Source organism: Camelus dromedarius, chromosome 22 (genome assembly GCF_036321535.1).
Source record: "Camelus dromedarius isolate mCamDro1 chromosome 22, mCamDro1.pat, whole genome shotgun sequence".
NCBI classification, from domain to species: Eukaryota; Metazoa; Chordata; class Mammalia; order Artiodactyla; family Camelidae; genus Camelus; species Camelus dromedarius.
Window position 1 is genome coordinate 27,677,323 of NC_087457.1, and position 19,659 is coordinate 27,696,981.

General features: G+C 43.9%; 1 protein-coding gene across 3 annotated transcripts in view; it reads right to left on the minus strand.

Moving 5' to 3' along the window:
- The window catches only part of TENM3 (teneurin transmembrane protein 3), a 2,090,952-nt gene that overhangs the window by 443,163 nt on the left and 1,628,130 nt on the right, over nucleotides 1–19,659 (minus strand). The window lies entirely within an intron of this gene.

The following is a 19,659-nucleotide window of genomic DNA, read 5'->3' on the forward strand; positions in this document are numbered from 1 at the left end:
ATTCATGTATTTTAAGTATGCTGATTTGCCAACTGCACACTAAATCACATCATTACTTAAATTTTTTTTTTCTTTCCAAATTTCCATGAAAGCAATCTCTACTTTCACAGCAGTAAACATCTGATTTGATGGAGAGATTTTAGGGGTCTTAAAAGCTTTGCACGTCATATCCGTTTGACTTTCAAGGAGCACAGTGAAAGAAATAATTAAATAATTAAGAGCAATCGACTGGTCGGGGCATGTGACATTCTCAGCAATCACGTATTTTCATTCAAATGCAGGTATTCAAATTAATGCACTGAAATGAACAAAATAAGTCACCGTCGTTGAAGGATTTCATTCACGGTGACCAAGAATTTCATGTTCAGTATACATCTTAAAGTTTGAAAGAGAAACAATGACAGCATAAAGTGTGACCATGAAGAGATCTCTACCATTAAAGAAGATAAAACTCACGCCTTGGGGGAAACACAGAATTCAGGTGGTTACTAAACAAGCAGCCATCTCATTTTATATCTTAAATTCAGAGTTGTAAAAATTACACTAATTATACTAGAAAGGCAGGCCCATCTTATATGGGAAAGCGGAACAGTCATTACATTTTCTTCCTACACCCTTCCGTTTTAACAGTAAAAGACAGCTTTCCAGGATGACTTTCTAAGTGGAAGAGCTTTTTTAGTTTCCAAACAGGTCTCCCTGGAGAATCATCTGGAAACCCAGACCCCAAAATGCAGCCACTTAATTAAGGCCAGCGACCTATCAGATGACAATGTCTTTGTGACTATGGACAGCAAGAAGGAACTCTGCAGATCTGATGGAAAAGGACTCCCAACCCCCAACTCTGAGCAAATTTCTTCCTGTGTTTTAGAGACCTTTAGATATTCTGAGACAATCAAATGTAAACGAGTCCTCGTTTGCATAACAAATTATTACACCCATCTGCAAACACTGCACCACTCAGGTTCCTGGTGGCAATAGGTGACAGGTGACATAGGAAACATTACCAGTTAATCATCCAATGTCTAATATCCTGTGGACTGTATGAAAACTGCTCCAAATGTGGCTGTTTGCAGTCACCAGAAATATAAAAGTCCTTACTTTAAAAGATGAACTCTTCAATAACCTGGAAAACCCAGCCAGAATGACCAATTGCCTTATAGTTTATAGATGGTTTAGGTTTTACTCTCCTAACTGGTAATCCTTCACATACAAGAATTTTTCAAATTTACAAAACATTCACTGTGTTTGTCCAAACCTGAACCAAATTCCTTAGCAATGTCTCTACCAACGGGCAGGATATTGAAGAGGAAAGTGTCAGGTCTGGAAAAGGAAAACCTGGGTTTAAAACCTGACTCCAGCCTTTCAGAACTGTGTTGCCTCAGGCCAGGTAGGCAACTTTGCTGTTTCTCTGTCTATTCCATTTCCTTGCCTATCAGATGCAGATGATAAAGCCAACAGGGTTGGGTAAAATAAAAGAGCTAACACTTGAAAAAGGACTAGAACAGTGCCAGGCACATAGTTGTTTGCAAATAAATTATTTTTATAAGCTAACTAAACAGCTTTATTAAAAAAAATGAATAGCAAATGTTCAAAATATTTGCAACTCCTTTCCATCAGGCTCATCCCACAGCACCCTTCCTGGGTGTCCTCACAGGGAGGACATTTCTCATCCCATTGGCTGTGTGACTTGGCTTTGGCCAAGACGTAAGCAGAAGCGGTGCAGTCTGTGTCCAAGTGGAAGCTTTATGGGCCGTTGCCTGGTCCGCCATGACTCTCTCTTCCGCGAGAGCGGCCATGTCTGAGATAATGGCTTCTCCTTCTGACATGAGGACAACACAGAGTGACCCCATCCTGTTACTCATGTAATGTGGGTAAAAAATAAAGCTGTGTGGTTGTAAGCCACAGACTATGTTGTTGTTGGCTATCACAGCATAACTCAGCCAAAGATTAATACAAGGATGTTATGGCTCGGTGCTAGGCAGCGAGGGAACACTGAGAAAAGTACTGGCCTTGAAGTCAGAAAACCTAAATTCAACTTCCATGTGGCTGTATGACCGGGCTAGTGCATGACCTCATCCCTCCCATTCCACAGCCATGGTCTGGAGGCTCAGCGCATCCATTCCACCAGCGACTAGCTATGTAGTTATGGGTAAATGACTTCATCTTTCTGAGTCTCAATTTCTTCATCTGCAAAATGGGGGCAATAATAATACCTACCTCACGGGGGTGTTGTAAACACTAAAGGGGTTAATGCATGTAAGGTTTTCAGAGGCATGCTTAGCACGTGGTAAACACTCAGTATGTGTTCATCATGTTATTGTATTACTGTTACTATCATTAGTTTATTATAACTTGTCCATGGGTTTTTTGGGGGCAGGGGGCTTAAAGGTAATACGTTTGTGAAGGTACTTTGTAAACTCTAAAGTGCTAAGAGGTACATATGGTTGTAGTGAATAACTCACTCATCATCTCATTTGCAACCTTTGGTAGTTCCAAGGGATTCCGTAAGGAGCAAAGATCTTTATCTGCTGTGTTCCTGGCTCTATCTCAAGCCCTCGAACTCTACCTGTCTCTCCCATCATGGTTTCCTTTGTAATCCAGTCCATGCTGATGCTACTTTCAAGTCACATTCTTACTGACTCAGCCACTCTCATACATCAAGGCTTCGTACACATAAGCTTATTTCACGTACCGGGTATATTCAACTATCTGCCTACATTATCCAACTTACTAGGTCTGTGTTAACTAAAAATACCACATGTCATCACTTCTCAACAGAGATCAGAATGACTGGTGCGACACATTAGAAGAATCACCTTAAATTAAAGGACGTATTGTAATAGTGTCTTTGATCAATGTATAATAGAGTTACACGTCAACATATCTTATACAGGATTGTGACACTGATCTAAGAATTTCAGTGTTCTTTTTTTTGTTGACATTAAGGTTAAGGCTATTGAAATTATACTTCAAAAAAAAGAGGTGACAGTAAATTTAAAAGCAAATATTAACTGAAATAGAATGAATAAAATAATGAAATTTGTTTCATATGTGCTTGGCTAAAAGTCTACAGGCCATTATTGGAATAACTTTCAAAACCCCACAGGTAAAGGCAAGAAAGATCCCCTATAAGTTAAATAATATTTTCCATGTTATCACCAAACAGCAACGGTGTTATTGTACTTGGTGGCTTAGGACTTGCAGGAGAGTTGGCATTACGTAGCTCTGAGGGCGGAAAGGGCACAGCGCCTCTGCTTTAGTTTGAGAAGTTATTTTTAAGGCTTGTCACCAGAGTTAACAATCTTTTCCCCAAATATTTTTTTTTTTTTTAGTTTTGAAAATCATTGTGATTTTACTCATAGAATTATAAAATCCTAGAATTAGGTACGTTTTTTGAGGTCACTTAGATCAAGCCTTGGACCAGTTTCTGCTGCATGTCATTTGTTCATTCTTCTAGCAAATATTTACTAAGTAACACCTGCCAGGTCCTGGGCTAGAGTGATAACCCACTTACGGGAAACAGTGGTCACTGGCCTCAAAAATCTTATGACTAGTCTTGCCTGACAACACTTCGTGACTGGACACGAACAGCCTTGCGAGGCTGCTTGTTTCCTGTTTGGACAAGGCTAGTGGTTGAAGTTCTTCCTTCTAAGCACTGGGAGTTCTGCCTGACGACAGCCCCCCTCCCATGGCTACTCCATGGCGCCCCCGCCATGCAGTTCTTCCAATAAAACACTCCATGCGCAAATTAACACTCAATTTCTCAAAGACATTCTCCATTGCTCTCCTCCCCAAAGTCCTCAATTTACAAAAAAATAATTCTCTCCAATTCCATTTGCTATTTCCATAAAGCTTTATAAACAAACTTCTCACCCATTCTTGCCCAACTACTTCAGTTCTGATCAGCACATGGTGAAGTGCACTGTCTGCTTTTTCCAGCATCATGTCTAACCATGGTCACCTGGTTCACTAGATTCCAGCTGATGCCTTCCATTTTTTGAGACATCATTTTTTAAAACTTGTGAGTCTTTACATGTGTCCATCTCTGTGTCTTCCCAGAGCTTCTCACGTCTGATTCCTCCCATCCTTCTATCTTCGATGTATGAGCCAGCCCCTCCGAGAGGCATTCCTCATGTTGCTAACTAAATTAACTTCTCCTCTCCCTCTGACCACTGTCTTATATTTTTGTTTGATCTTTAGTTTAACAATTACCAGTATCTGAACTTTCATGGTTTATTTGTTTACTTACTTACTGGCAGTTTCTTCCCTAGAAAGCAAGTTCATTCTTAGACTGCCAAAGCCTAGAACTGTGCACAGCAAATGCAAGGAGGAAAGGGCAGAAGGGAATGGTCCTTGCTCTGGATTCTATACATGGATCCATGTCACCGTATTTTTCATGAATACGGTCAAGACTGCACAAGGGTCTTGGGCAGTCAGGCCACATTTGGTTATTCCAACTGTCTAAGGTCAGTGGACCCGTGCCTTTTCCACACAGGGATGGGACACATTCTTCCAGGATGTGATTGCGCAGTTGAATTTGAGGAGGAGGACTGAGATTGTTGGACTCAGCCCACTCCATTCCGATTCTAATCATCCGGTGCTGTTATCTTTGCCTATCTCCTGTCAACACTTTGACAACCACAGCATATCCGTCCTGGAAAACAAATACGCTTCCATCTCCTGTACTCTTTCACAAGCTGGGCGTGTGTTGTGTCTTCTTCTGTTGACACAGATTAACTCTCCAAACTGTTATTCTAGAGAGTTAAGATCCGCTGTAACAGGAGTCTGATCTGTAAGCACTGTTTTGTTTTTCTCTCTCGTTCATTTCCCCTTTTCCTTCTCCCCTTCCTCCTCCTCTTTCTTCTTCCCCAATTCTTTCTCTCCGGTGCCTTGGGGCTGCTGCTGCTGGTGCTGATCCTGAGCTTAAATAATTCCCTGACACCTAGATTTCTGGGCATTGTGTTGATGGGACAACTTCTAGGGACCTCATTTCAGGTCACTTATGAAAAACACAGGCCCCTGGGTGCTGCCCTCTGTTACTGCTCTTACTGCCTCTGTTTGTTCAACTTGAGAGACAAGTTAGCTCTCACGATAGTTGCTGTTCTTTGCAGATCCAGGGAGGGCACACGAGGAAAGGAGCCACTGGTAACTACACAGTGAGTATCCGGCCTTCACCCCCTCCAGGAAAATGTTATCTTGGTACTGAATAGAAATTAGAAAACAGAAATTCCCAAATTCTGGGATTTATTAACTACCACAAATCTACAAAATCAATGAGGACAGTTATTATTCTACTGGTTTTACTGATGGATGAAGGGGAAGTTAAGAAACCAGCTCAGAGTCCGGAAGCAAATCCAGCCCTGACACCCCAGCAGCCGCCGCTTGCGCCCTTTCTCCCGTGCCTGGCTGGCCCCAGAACTGAGCAAGTTTTCTGTCCTGCAGCCACGCCACAGGGCGACATCCAGGGACACCTGCTTTCCACAGAGTCAAGCGGGACCACAGCTGTCCCATTAATCCGTAGAATCTCAATAACATCTGGATTGCCCCTGTTGAAAAGAGCATGGTTGCTAAACAGAGAAACAAATGGGGCCACTGTGCTGCCTTCATTTAGGAGATGCGACAGAACTGAAAGAAAAGCCCTGCTGGAAAAGCCACAGAAAATCAAAATGAAATTTACAGCCTCAATAAAAATGTTGCGGTGGACTCTCGGGACCACCTGAGAAGCAGTGTGTGACACAACGAGGCAACGACAACACAGGAGCGGAGATCAGATAAATTCCTTTCCACTGGCCCCTTCGCTTTTCTGCATGAGGCTGGAGGACGCTGGGTCACGTGAGCTGGAGCAACGTTTTCAGGGCTCAGTCTCTCCAGAGAGCTCTGCTGCTGGAAATGATTGTGTCCATTCCTTGAAACAGTTTTTAGGAACAAAGTCCACAGATTAAGTAAACTCATCCAATGATCCATTTCTGGGTAAAAAGAGAATGACTTCAACATGCCACCAGCTGTCAATATCCCCACGGCTATTGACCTCTGCTCATTAAACAAACAGCAAAAAAGTTGCTGGCTTGGTGTTCTGTTTTGTTTTGTTCTTAATGGTTCTGAAGCCTTCGCTTCTTTATTCTGCAAACACTCAAAAGTATCATATTATTTAAGGGGACTCAAGGAGTTTGTTGACTATAGAATGTAGATGGCAAAACAGAAAGGGATTCTGGAAATTTAATTTTGTGAAGAAATGCAAGATGCTCATTAATGTAATCCAAGCATAGATGACATCAAGCAGAGCTGATGAAGTTCAGTGTGACTTGATTTGCCAGGTGTATTAACGTGCAAAGTAAAGCGATATTTGCATTCTCTCAGGAAACTGTGAAGTAGTAAAGATTTTCTAAACTGTTTATTGTTAGGCTGCAGAGAATCTGGTCTTCTCTACGTATATTAAGCACCATGGGAGTTATGCAAATCCACGACAGGGATGATGTGGTTCCTGGACCACGGGAGGGAGGAGCTTATGAACCGAGGAATTTAGGAGATCGTGTTTTCCTCTCCATGGTCCCCTTTCTCCATTGGTCTGAGAGTCAGGCCAACGGCCCAAGCTTACATATTTTACAGTCACAGAACAGAAAGCACACACTAATTAGCTAACCTGGAGGCCATGTAAATAAATGCACCTGAATATAAAGAACAGTGGCTTACACGCTGCCCAAACCCCAATAAAACCCTTATCACGAGTAGCTGTGAATTGTTCCCACATGAACAGCTGGCTCAAAGGATTCCCTTGATCAAGATAACACAATTAAAAAAAAATTTAAAGTCAAGTCAACCCAAAGCAAATCAGTTCCAATTATGTTTTGATCGTCTTAATTACCACAGCGCTCTACTACTCCTGGTTAGATATTATCATAGAAAAGACAAATGACTTCATTCTCGAAACGAGATCCTTTTAGTTTGCACATGGAGAAGACAGTCACCCATTAGTGGCCTGCCTTTCTCTGATTTCCTTACCTAAGTTCTTGAACCTTGGTAATAAAAAGAAAAACAATATTTGAAGTCAACAGGGCATATATTTTAAATTATTTTGCTTATGTGAATATCAACTTTACATTTTTACACAAGGAACTGTGGCTTGGTGAATTAGTGAGTAGTATTTTTGATATATTCTCCATTTTAAACCATCTTGAACCACTTTTATCCTTGGCTTTCATTCAGTGACATGCCCCAAGTTTTCCCCCACACATCTTTGATGACTTCTTCTCAGTCTCCTTTTGAGTCCTGTCTTGCCCTCCCCAGCATTACAGTTTTTCAAGGCTCAACCCCCTCCTCTTCTCTGGACTGTCTCGTCCGTGTCCTCAATGCCTACCTCCACGCAGATGATTCAGCAATTTAGTTTATCCTTAGTTCAGGATTCTCCTCCAAACTCCAGACCTAGCTAAACACCGACCTGACTTGTACACTTGAACATCTCAAGGAAATCTCAAACTCAGCATATGTCAAGGTGAAGTCATGGTACCCTCCCACCACACAGGGAGTATTTCCTATCTCAGCAAATGATACCACCACCCAGTTATGCAAGTCAGAGTTGTGGGGGCTATCTTGGTTCCCTCCCTCTCTTACTCTTCACATCTAATACATCATCAACTCTTGTCAATTTTATGACTGAAATAGTTCTCCAACCAGCCACTTTCTTCCATCTTCCATAACTACCACCCCAATACAAGCCACCATCATCTCTCAGCTGGAAGACAGGGGTGGGAGGGTTCAGGGCAGGATTCAGAGAGAGTGGTCAGGCAGGAGAACCAAGAAAGTGTTAAGAAGGCAAACTGATGAAAAAGGCATGTGGTCAACAATGTGGAAAAAAATATGAGACTGAAAAGAGGCCACTGGAGTCAGGAAGTCACTACTGACCTTTGAAAGTCATTTCAGAAGTGATGTAGAGGTGAAGGTGTGATTGCAATGGGATGATGCAGTCATGAAATGCATACTATTCTTTCTAGAATGTTGCTACAAAGGGAATGAGACAGTTGTTTCAGGGGAAGCAGTGTTGAAGTCATATTTTTAAAAGGATGGTTGAGATTTGTGCATTTTATAACCCAACCGGGAAAAAAAGGAAAAAGGGAGCTACTGAAGATATGAGAGTGGGGAAGAATGCAGACAGCAAGAATCCAGAAGCAGCAGAAGGAATCCCATGCAGGGCAGAGGAAGACAGAGCATCACTAAACAGGTGAATGGGTGAAGATTTTTTTTTTTTTGTAAAGATGAGAAATAGATGGGGTAAGTGTGTGATGACCTCTCATTTCTTAGTAAATTAGAAGGAAACATGATCAGAAATGAAAAAGAAAGCTGTTAAAAGAGATCAAAGTGTTTGCATATTTAATTGATTCAACAAATATTTATTGGGTGTCTACTATGAGCTGAGCACCGAGAAGCCAGCAGTAAATCAGAGAGAAGCCACCACAATTCTCATGGGGATGTCAACTCTCCAGGGAGGAGATTTCAGCTTACATATTAAATCACCAAGGACGGAGACCGGTTAAGGGAAATCATGGAAAGCAAATCTTCAAACCAGATGCCCAAAGCCTCAGAGAACGCATGGGGATGACCCTGAGGTTGGTAAATGATACTGGGAAGTGGGCTTCAAAGGAGGAGATACGGCGTGAAGGCCAGCAGGAGAACAGGGGGAAACAGGCAGTAAAAATGCAATCCATTCACAGGGTTCAGAGGCCAGATCTGAGGGGATACCAGTGGGTCAGGTTTCAAGGCCATGTAACATGGTGTTCATACAGCAAATGCGCAAACTCGTAGGTGCTTGAGTTGCAATAAACGTGGTATTTATTGTAACTCCACGCAAGGCTCTCTGCACAGAGGGGACCCCGTGACGCCGCCCCCACGGGGAGTGTCACAAAGGGAGGGTCCCGGCTCTTTCGCAGGCGGGGAGAGCTGCTGGGATCTGAGGGTCACCACCCACCTGCTCCAAGTGCACGCGAACTAAGAGGAAGAGACGCGGAGGCCTTTTCACTCTGTGATCAGTGTGCTGAGGACGCACGGTTCCCATCTCCCCTTTTATCTCCAGTCCCCACACCGCCATCGCACAATGTATTCAGCATCTGAGAGGCCCCATCGGGGACCAGGATCAAAGTGAACCAGAAAAGGATTAATCCAGATAAGACAGAGATTATGATGATAGTCCGGAGAAAATATTTAAAGAATGTGGCAAGCGTGCTTCTGTGCTTCTCGTAGGAACATAGCTTTTAATCCACGGCTACTTCTGGCATCTCAGTTGATCCCAGTTGACGTCCACGACAGGACAGGCCCGACACAGTGGCCTATTTATAGTCCCAAGCTTAGAGACAGGGACTCTACATGAAGTGACGCTCACTTCAGGATTTCTCGGTAGCTGCGGCTGCCCAGGGCCCTGTGAAATAGTGAGTCGAAAACAAGGGCCAGCATCCTTTTTTCCCCCGCTGTGGACCTTCCATCAGTGAAGTTATCAGCCAAGCAAGGACCGCTACCCTATTTCCTTCAGTCGCATTCTCTGCAACTGTTACTACACTGTTGTTTTTCTGACCACTTTAATTAATGGTGTTTTGTGAAATGTCTTCTGAATCTATTTTTCTGAGAAGTTTCATTTCAGAAAGCCAAAATGTGTCAAGCAATCAAAAATTAATTACCCTATTTTTATACTTTGAAAATAGCAGGCTATTCATCAATTTGGGGGTTTTTCTTTATAATCAGACATGTGCGATTATGTTTTGCTATTCAAGCCTTTCCATGATTGTTTGGGAAATAATATTACTATAAGCAACAAGCAAAACATTGCATGTTATGGTCCTTCTTCCTTATTTCATGTGACGTGTCAGCAATGCTATTTTTTCCCTCCCCTGTTTCCGTCTCTATTTGGTTTTAAATCTTTTCAACGTAATTTTCAACTCGATCTCTTTCTAGGAGGAAACTCCACAAAGTAAATCATTATTTTTCTCCCAGGTACACATAACTCTTGAGGAAACCACTACTTTGTATGAGACAAACATCAACGATTTTGCAGCAAGCTAAATGCTAGACTCTGCAGTATTGTAATCAGGGTTTGCCGACTTTTAGAAACGAACAAAATATCATTTACTAATAATGGAAAGAACTCAACAAATTGAACATTGAAAGGAGACACAGTTGCCATATTATGCAGGACTTTAATCAAGATTTTGGAAAAGCTACATATATCTTAGAATATTCTCAGGAATATTTCTTTTTTTCACGAAAGGAGTATTTACCTAGAAGAAAGAGCTGCTCAGAAATTATGATCTCAGCCCTTTGCCTCTGTCTCTCTTTTCTCTTGTTTGTTTCTGGCATAAAAAGACTCAGATGTTAGTATGAGTCACTGGAGTAGGTAAGCGAATAAAAAAGAGAAGGAGAAAAATTATGTATGTTTGCATTTTAAAAAAAACTTTCACTAATTTTCGTAAGACTATTGGCACCATGGTCTAAAATGATAATAGTTTGAAGTGACAAATGAAAAGATGATTCAGTCTTTACACATCGGTCAGGTCTCTATTATGCGCCAACAATCATGGAAATACTCATTCATTTATTGATTCACTTAATACACAGTGAGAGTTACTGTTAGCCGTCACTGTCCTGGGCCCGAAGGGACTCAGCAGAGAACAGAAGGTCCTCGCCCAAATGGAGCCCATGCCGGTGAGGGACTCAGGTCAACAGGGAGTGAACACACACAAGACTTTCAGAGGGCAACGAGGAAACAAGTAGAAGAGACATGGGCTGGTGGCACAGGGAAGAGCCCTGGGCACTGCATTTGAGCTGAGACCGAAGAGATGATGAGAGGCCCGCCATGTAAAAGTGGTGGGACACAACGATCTAGCCAGAGGGAAGAGTAGTTCCAAAGGTCTCGAGGAAAGAACAAACTTGATCTGCTCCAGTTCTTAAAACTTCCCCTCTGGGACTCAGTCACTGGAAAACTTTTGGGAAGTCATTCTGATGGAGAACCCCCACATGGCTGGGGAGAATCTGGGGTTCATCTGATCCCAGACTCCCATTCTGAGGATAAAGCAGCTAAGAAAGAAAGAAGGGATGAGTGCTATTTATAATTCGAGATTTTGTGATGGACTGTTCCTTCATTCCCTCATTCATTCCCTCATTCATTCATTCATTTCCCCAACTTACATAAAAGCCACACCATTAACCAAGCCACCAAGAGTCTCGCGGTATGGACAGCCAGGGAAACCTATATGTTCCAATTGTGGTTAAGTCGAATTTCCAGACAGAGTTGCCATTTCTACATCTAAATGCCAGAGGCTGGACTTAGAAAATTTCCAAAGTTCCTTTGGGATTTTACCACAGGTCCATAATCTCGTATCTGTATTCTAAACCGTGGAACGCTCTGAAACCAGGATGAAAGGGGACTCATTTGATGCAGAACAACCTGTACTTCCTCATATTCTTTATTTATCTCACTAAGTCTGAATATTCATGAGTTTTCTGGAAGAAATGTCAAAATGTTTAATTGTCAGAGGTGGCCATACACTTCATGAATTGCATTTTATAGCAGACAACACGTCCACCATATTACTTTTCTAAAATCCCCCAATCCTCTGGCTACATACAGGCTTCTACAAGAAACCACTGGGCTTAATATTGTGTCCAGAGTGCTCAGCAAGGTCACTGGGCACTGCTTTATCTATGACTACCAGAATTATCCAGCTTCATGTTCGGAGGCCTGTGGTTGTCTGTTGCCGTTTCAGACTCTTCTGGACTCCGAGTTTCACTTCATCAGAAAGGTTACTTACTTCATACCCAAACGATCTTGTTAAAACAGTCTCACACATGAATGATTTAACACAGTTTACATGTAAATTTCATGTAAAATCATTTAAAATTTACGCCGGGGGTAAAAAAAAAAGGTTTGTCAGGTCCATCATGAAATCACATGAAAGAGATGTAACTGCCTATGAATAATTGCATCGTGAAAGCAAATCGGGCCTTTCCCGTAGCTGAAGTAACTGTTTATGAGAATTAATGTCCATATTACAAATAGGCAGATGGTCTATTTAACCCAACATATTCTAGTTTGTCATTCCTTATCAACTGCACGATTCAGGAGTCCTAAGAGTGACTGCAGGCAGATTTGCAGTCCATCAGGAGCGTTCCTTAACCGTGTTATCCCCGAAGTGTTAATTTCAGAAATGTGACATCTTACTTGGCGTAAAGCTTGAAGGTTTAGCTAATTATAGGTCACTTGTTCGGCGTCTTTAAAACAACAGCTACGAAATCTCAGTAAATTTCTGTTTTCAGGGAAAACAGTTGATCACATGTTGAAGCTTCTAAGTTGGTTCATACATTGAGTTAACAGGGGTTCTGCTATTGTTTCTTCATTCCTCTGCTCACACACAGGCCTGCCCTGAGCGGTATTAATACAAGGACCCAAGGTAACTGCACATTTGACCTCTCACTTGACTGCGTCAAACCATCGACGATGCTTCTCTTTGCCCTTGGGATAAAGTTCCCCTAAAAAGTAAGCTACACAGGGCTAGGGATTTTTTTTAGACTGTTTTTGTTCACTGCTCTATCTTCAGGGACTAGAGAAGGGCTGGCACATGATAGATGCTCAACAATTATTTCTTAAAGGTTCCGTCTATGACACAGCCCGTGTGTAGCCTGGTGGTGGGGAAGGGGGCTGTCTCCCTTTGCCTAGAACATCTTTTTCACAACCCATTTCCTCTTCATTCATCATCCTTGTCCCTGTGCCAGTCACCGAGGTCTTCCTTAAAACCCACGCCAGGTTAACTTCCTGTGTTACCACTTTCTGCTTTATGCTGTACCGTCCCTTCTGGAACATTCATGGCATTAGCGTTTCCTTATTCAGTATCTGATCTCCCTGCAAAACTGTAAGCTTAACGAGGACGAGGACCGCAGTGACCTTGTCTTCCCCTGTCTCTTAGCACACAGAAGGAGCTCAATAGACAAGGGCTAAGTGAATGAAGCAAGGATACGTCTTCATTCTCCCTCCGAGCGCCCGGGCTCGTGTCCCTCCCTGGGAGAAGCATTCTGTATGTTTGTCCACAAGGGATGACTCCTGTGTAAGTGCCTGCTTAGTTCCAGGGCAGCAACTCTGTCTCCAGGTTTGCTCTCAGTTACTCTTCTCCCAAATCTTGGAGGACATTGAGGCTGGTCCTTTAACTCTTTAGAAACCACAGAAAGCGCGGCACCTGAATCTGTGCCTGAATCAGCAGACAACCTGTGTTCACCAACACTGGTGATTTGCACGTGATGGTCTCCCGGGAGAACCACTGCTAGGAAGGCAGATTTTGGCCTCAAGATCCATATAAAGACCATGCGGAACCACATACATCTTGACATATTTGAGATCACAGACACGGAGAACATTTTTAACCTATTAATATTTTTTCCCTATAAATGCCCATATGCTTTCAATCCAGAATCATTACAATGTCCCAGATGCATCATTTTAAAGCTGTGATAAGCACAGGTGTTTGCGTGCCAACAAGTGTGGCACTGGCCCCCAGGGACAGTCACAAAAGGAGGGCCGCTGGCCTCCACTGAAGTCATGAGACGGGGGTGGGTGGCGAGGAGAGGGTGGCAAGAAGAGGTTTTGTCTATCTGCAGGAGGCGAGGCGTGTTTTTTCCCTCAGTGTCCTCCACACCAGCGCCCCCAGCAACTCTCAGCTTTGCTCATAATGACCTTCTGGCTTGGAGGAATGCCCTTCCTGTGCCTGTTTTCTATGCATCCTTTTAAAACTCAGCTCGGGCTAATTTTACCTCCTCCAGGAAGCCCTCCTGTTCCCACCTTCCTGCCAACTAGTTTCTCCTCCTCAGTTCCCACAACACTCTGGTTAGTACCGCTGTGAGAAGTCTCACGAAACTGTATCATAATTGTCTCTCCGCCTGGCTTACTCGCACACTCTTGAGAATCCACAGTGTCCAATTTGTATTGCTAACTCCAGCATTCAACACGGTATGTGGCTCACACAGGCTTGTCAGTGGAAAGAATAAGTGAATATTCTGGCTGAATTTACTTCCCAGGAGAACAACTGCTTCGCAGCCAGGCCAGGGGCAGGAGGCAGCGCTGTGGGTAAGGAGTGTGCTCTGCTCTCAGGCTCTCCCCTCGTCGAAGGTGGGCCACGCGCTCCCAGTGGGCGGACAGACCTTCATGGCCAGTCAGCCTGGATTCTCACCTCTCAGACGGAGGTTGGGGACTGACCTGGGAAGTCCAGGGGCTGTCAGTGCAGAAAGAAGTGGCAGGTCCTGTGAAGAAAGAGGCAGGTTTTCCCAGGGAACTTAGATGTTTCTGAATTTGTCAGAAACTCTGCAGCAGAACTAGCCCTGTGACGACTCAGACTGTAATCAAAGGAGGCAACCACCATGATGCAGCTCCCCACGCGGAAAGGGAAACAGTGGTGACGGAATCAGAGGCCTGGAAAACCGGAGAAGCCGAGAGATGTAAAGAGTGGCTTAACCAGGATGAAGCGCCCGCAGGCCGTCCGACCAAAAGCCAGTGCTTACGTCCAGGAGATTCTGCTCAGTTTCTACCCGACGACAGGTACCTGCAGCTTCTGAAATGGAAGCTTTGCTGTTAAAGCGATTCCTTGCTGGCTCAATGGAAAAAAAAAAAGCTGGGGTTGAATATTGATACCTAGGATATTGTTCTTGGGTCAAAGAATCTACCCAAACTCATCTTGGGAAGTCGGAAATATCTGTTGAAGAAAACCTGTGATGTTGACCTGACCATGTGTCAAACATACAGCCAAAAAAAAAAAAAAAAAAGGACATATATGCTAGAGAAAGAATCCAACATTTTGTGAATTTCAAAGTTTCCAGAATGTCCTCTTCCAGAAGAAGCATAAAATTTCAGAAGTCTATCGTACTGCCAAAAAAGTATTGAATGCAGGCCGTCCACAACTTAACGAACGGGTTGTATCTCAGGAGTCTGGTTTTGAGGCGGTCGTGTGAGAACCCGGAACGCACATGTCCCACTGAAATTGTAACATACATGGCGGTCAGTTCCCTGAGTCAAATGAAGCAACAGCGCACACGGAGGGCAGTGAGACTGGGGGATTCAGGGACCCGCCAGTGTGGAGCAGTGTGGGAATGCGTGTGTGTGGTTCCAGCCAGGACACTCGCATTTTCTTCTGTTGAGAAATTAGTGGGAGGCACCAGGGAATTTTCCTCGCTCCTGCCTGGGGGCCTTCTACTCCTGTTTTGGCCAAGCAGTGACGTCCAGATGCACCAGCCTCAGGTCACTGTAGCAGTTTCTGGGGGCCGCTCCCTAAGTGGATGATTTGGAGTTGTCACGGTGGCGTATGGAGGTGCTCCTCCCTCTGCAGAACCCCCTCTTCTGCGCACTTCTGAGACTATAATGCTATACGTGTCCTTGATGAGTGACCAACAACAGCGTACTAGAAGGGCAGAGTTGGTACACAATAGACCGTTTGTTAACGTTCCTCTCTGATCTGATCGTGGTGGCGGCAGGTGCTGGGGCACTTTCTTCCTTCCCTTTCCTCCCTGACTTTCTCAGCTTGCGATGAAGGAGGGGCTCTCTCTAGGACCAGCACGGGGCCAGATGAGATGCCACAGCTAGCGCTCTGAAGAAAAGCAGAATTCTAAGCTCCTTCAGCCAGGGGGGCGGAAGAGTTAGGAAGCCAGTCACTGGAAGTGACACTTGTATGTAAATTACCAACAACTAGCTTCCCAAAGACCTCAGACCAGCAATGACAACGATGACAACAAAACTCTCGAGATGCTTGTAGTGAGGAAAACGAGGATCCTGAATTCTCCTGAAGAATTAGTGGAAAGTTTAGGGAAGTGATTTTAAATGCATATCACAGAGACACACACAAAATATGCAAACCAGGCAGGACTCTGGCCAATTTAATCTCTAAGGTGCCTTCCAGCTACTTTTTTTTTTCTCTTGCAGATTCATCTCACACCCAGATTTTTAGAAATTGTGGGGAGAGGCTGCAGATCACTCCATAATTCTCTGGGAGTCTGCTGGTGCCCCCGAGCCCCAGCGCATCCCAGGCTTGGAATGCCGGTGATGTAAAAGCAGACCAGCTGTCCCAGGAGTCCAGCCCAGGGACAAAGAGCGTGACATCGTGGGCAAACCTTCAGCGGCACGTTACTGCTATTCTAGGAGAAGAGCCACTCCCGTAACAGCTGAGGGGGTCCTCACGGAGCGAGAGCCAGGAACATTCCTGCCCTGGGCACAACCCCTTGGCCAGAACCTCCCTCCACTGCTCGCCCGGGTTCTGTCCACTTTTTAAGGTTGTGAGCAGCTGCCCACAAAATAGAAACCAAAGCAACTGGACACAGAGGTACCGAGTTGAACGTACTCAAGTGAAATCGTATCACAAAGTGGGGCTGATCATATTTAAGGACAGGCCCAGTCGCGCAGGCGAGAAGAAATTGTGGGCCCAACGCTAACTTCCCCCTGTGTTCTGCTGTTTTTCCCCCGAGGGTCATCTCAGTGGACAATCCACGCCACCTTCCCAGCCAGCACCCCCTGGCTCAGTAAGAACTTGATAAGAAAAAGTCCAGCTCTCTCCTTGGGCAGCAGTCTGGAGACATGCACATTCAGTGAGTGAAACTACTGAGAACAAAGAAAGAGGATGGAGGTTGGGGAATTGAAGTCAGAAAAAAAAAAAAATTTCTGGAATCTTCTGGGAAGAAAGAAGTATACGGAGAAAACAAGAAGCGATTCAAGGGTTCTTCGGACCCTGCTACGCGAGGAGTCCCTGCTGGCCAACCTTATCCTCCCTCCAGCACAGAACAGGTTTGCGCCTGGCAGCTGGGAGCCAGGGCTAGGAGAGACCCTAGGCGGGCCCGGGAAAGACGCTCATTGGTCAGGGTAATCAGGAGGCAGGACTGCACCCTCTCCTCGGCTGGGAAACTTGCCTCTTCATTTGCTGCCACCGTGGGATTGCGGAAGGGAGAAGCGGGATGTACAGGTTGAGAGACCATGTTCCATCTAGCTGTTGTTTGCACAACACACATTTTAAAAATAGAGATAACACAGACGACAGAAGATATGCTCAGAAATACCTCCCTCTATGAGGAGGATACGCAGCAAACAGGACAGAAAAGGCGCCCTCATAGGCGGGGGGGGGGGGGCGCAGACAGAAGGGTTGAAGCTGTAAGCGGAAGGGACCTCGGCACACACCACCCTGCTCTCCTGGTCTGCCAGCTCCCAGACGGCGGGGACAGTCTGTTTGGGTCACTATTCCATTGCAAAAAAAAAAAAAAAAAAAAAAAAAAAAGAGCTTGCTGCATAGTGGGTATTCCAGTACACATTTTCCTAATCAAGAGATGACTCAAGGTTCAGATGGAAGTTCTATGGAGGATGGAGGAAATGTTGTCACCTGCCCATTCTAGGTGCGCTCGGTGGGGCCATGCATGGAGTGGGAACCATGCCCCTGAATAGCGGTTATTTAAAGATGAGGTGCACTATGTTCTTTATCCCAGTGTCTGGGAAGAATTTTTTTTTTTTTAAGTAGCTCCAAGCAAGCAGGGGACATGAAGTTTCTCTGTCTGCTTATATCCAATTAACGTTCAGTGAGTCTCTGGCTATTTAGAATAGGGAAATAATGCATATTTATTCACACATGCCTTGAGATCTGTGGATAAAAATGCTATAATACTAGTAACCACAATGAATGCACATACTTTAAATATAATTATCAATTACCAGCTACCACCTGTTGAGATAACTAACTCCAGTGCCTTTAAACAGCATCCTTTCAAATTTTAGAATTGGAAACATTCTTCAGTGTTATATGCACTACAGTCAACCAATTCATTAAGGAAATTCTTTGTTTCTCTTATTATGACTTATGTATCAGCAAGAGAGATGGAAATTATGCTATTCGAATTCCTAAAATGTCTGAGGACCGATAGTTAGGGTCTGATCTTCTTACAAAGTCATCTTTTAAAATGCTTTTAAGATGAACTTAATGGTATCCACACAGTCTAAGGTCAGATTGCTGCATTTTAACAACAAAATTTTGCCCTCTTGGCAAATCAAATATTAAATGGTTAAGATGCATGCAAAGTGAGATGCATTTTTATAAATACAAAGCCCCTTGCGCAAATCAGTTCATAAACCATGCATAAATAGAAGGCATTATGTTACTCTCTCACCACTTGGGAACACAGATTGCAGCTAAAACCATAAGACTCTGCTTATAGATGGGCAATTATTACAGGGTTTTTATTCTTCAAAAGCTATTAACATTTTTATAGCATAAGCAAAGTTATTACAAACAACCTCTAAAACGTGAAGAATGATTTTCCTGAAACCCGTCCCAAATCCTCCCCTCAACATAAGGCAGTCTATTTGTTTACTGGGAAGGAAAAAAAGAAAGAGTAAGTAGGTTAAAGCTGAGATAAAAAACGCCACTGGCATAACATGAAGGAGGTCTCAATGAAATTCCACGCTCTCCACGGAGTATCTCCTGAAGCACAAGGAAACAATAGACAGCTAACAGCCCTGGGGGCTGAAGTCATCAGCAACATTATTAAAAAAACTTCGTGACACACCCGGACCCACGGAGTTGCAAGTCTCAAGCCAGTCGGCGCTCAGGGCAGCAAGGATCTCCCACCAGCCCACCTGGGTGTGCTTGGCAGTGGTCCCTGGAAGATGCACTGCCATGGTGTGCTTCTAAGAAAAAACTGGAAATGTCTACATGACAAAGGAGAAGATAGCGGATGCCTTTATGCCCAAGTCTACTTCAGCTTAAGGAATAAGACAAAGATAGAAATCCTACCATAATGCTAGGAGGGAAAGACGAATTACTGAAATCTGCTCCTAGGCCCCCAAAGCTTGAGAGTTCACCCTCAAAATATACAAATGTTTATTTTGCATATACACACACATACACACACACACACATACAAACACACACACACACACACACACACACACACACACACACACACACACACATATATACACACACATCTGTGAGTATACGAATACATTCTCTGGGCGCTCGTGAACGAATTTTCTTGACGCTGTCTTGTCACAGAGGGAGGAGGCACCTGATAACCAGGTAATTTATCTGTGTAAGACACCAATTAGCAGTGACAAGGCTGACTTCACTGCTCACGCTTATCTTGGACCCGGCTGGACCCGGCATGTCGTTACAGAGTCATCAGGAGAGAAATCAGTAGGACTGGATGTGAAGGGAAATATCTATTCTTAAAGGCTTCGTTGTCCAATTTCCACCACGCAACCTTTGAGTTACAGGTTTTAGCTGCAATGGAGCTTAAATAACATCAAGTCCACCTTCATTTTATTCATAAGGAATCCGAAATGCGGTGCTGAAAAGTAAAGCAATTTTCTCAAAGTTAGAAGGTCCCTTTTTGCTGCCCCGCTCATTCTCACTGAGCACGGGGACAGTCCCTCTGCCCTTAAAATGCTTTCCTTTCTTTAAAATTTCAAAAGCCCTGAACCTCAGGCTAGTGGAACAAGAACAAGTAGACTTAAAAGTGCTGAAAAGGTAATTTTCTATTGGAACAAGAGTGGTTTGGAGGCCTGATTTTTTTTTCTTTGCCCTGAAGCCATGAAAAAAGGAATATTTTGAAAGGACAACAAAAATGAAAATGAAAAACCCAAAACAAAAAAAAAAATCTGCACAGACACAC